This window comes from Rhodamnia argentea, chromosome 3 (genome assembly GCF_020921035.1).
Source record: "Rhodamnia argentea isolate NSW1041297 chromosome 3, ASM2092103v1, whole genome shotgun sequence".
Lineage (NCBI taxonomy): Eukaryota > Viridiplantae > Streptophyta > Magnoliopsida > Myrtales > Myrtaceae > Rhodamnia > Rhodamnia argentea.
In genome coordinates, this window is record NC_063152.1 from 12,594,778 (window position 1) to 12,595,981 (window position 1,204).

At 42.9% G+C, this 1,204-nt stretch overlaps 1 long non-coding RNA gene across 1 annotated transcript; it reads right to left on the reverse strand.

Annotated features, from left to right (window-relative positions):
* Positions 1-313: 313 nt before the first annotated feature.
* LOC115726893 lies at positions 314-914 on the reverse strand. Its single transcript, XR_004013621.2, has 2 exons — positions 845-914; positions 314-749 (listed from the first exon to the last, which is right to left on the reverse strand). It is a non-coding gene; the product is annotated as an uncharacterized LOC115726893 (long non-coding RNA).
* Between the last annotated feature and the right edge of the window lie 290 nt (positions 915-1,204).

Here is a 1,204-nt window from a genome sequence, read left to right on the forward strand (position 1 = left end):
GAGTGCCATGTTGACGTGGCAACCGGAAAATCTGACGTGGCAGCCTGAAAAGTTACTGTAGACGCCGGAAAAGTTACTGTAGCGCGCCGGAAAAGTTACTGTAGATGCCGAAAAGATAACGTGGCACACCGGAAAGCTGACGTGGCACGCCGGAAAAGTTACGGTAGCACTCAAGTGAATGATTTTGCTCCGATGTAGCACTCAAGTGAACGATTTTTGAAAGTTATGGCACTTAAGTGAACGCCGTACACAAGTTATGGCACTTCTAGTGTACTTTTCCCATAAATTTGATCTCAGCCATTCTATTGATCGATATAAAAACCGATGAACTCTGGTAAACAAATCACCTTGTAAAGCAGAGCATACGCTGTGACTATATCAATTTTTAAACTTTAAGCAAGGTCAGTACGCTCCAATACCCCGGCATTCTTGAAGCTTCGCTCGGTGGAGACTCAGCAGCCCTCCCGCTGTAGGATGTAGCCGCCTCATCACCAAGTAGTAATGGCGGTTCACTTGAGAGAACAGGTCCCCATCTGGTCTAGCCTAAAATTCCAAGCATTACGACAATCGTGAACATAAAATGCCCCACCAGCTCATCAAGAGCATCGTCCATTATGCAGCAGAGGAGCTCCTGCTTTCCGCAGCTTCAGGTTGCATAAATAGGAAGCACTATAGACTTTGACTGCTTTGGTCGTGTCACAGACAATGAGGCTCTCAGTTATAGCAGGAGTTGTCAACAGCCAATTCACCTGCACATGCGAAGCGCTGTGACTTGGAATGACTCAAGGACATGAATACGTACGTCAAAGAGATTATGAAGGTCGATACAGGAGGATTAACTTACTTTTCTGCTAAGATCGATGTTGAGATGTAAGAGATCACGAAGATCACTTTGGCTGTCACTTTGGTCCAGAGAATATACAATTCAAAAGTGCCTAAGTTATTCAGATTCACATTCTTATTTTCAAAGTGTTATAAGTTCTGTCTTTGTGAGGTTTTGTATGAACGACTGAGAGTATCATCACTTGTAACCTCTATTGAATTCTTTCGAATGGAATTCAGCCAATTGGCTGTCACTTGGGGAGAGTGGACATAGGCCTAACAAGTTGAACCACTATAAACACTTCGTGCAATCTTCTCTTCAATAAACTCTTACTTGGTATTTAATTCACTTGCACATTGTCTTACTAATTTCATTCAATTT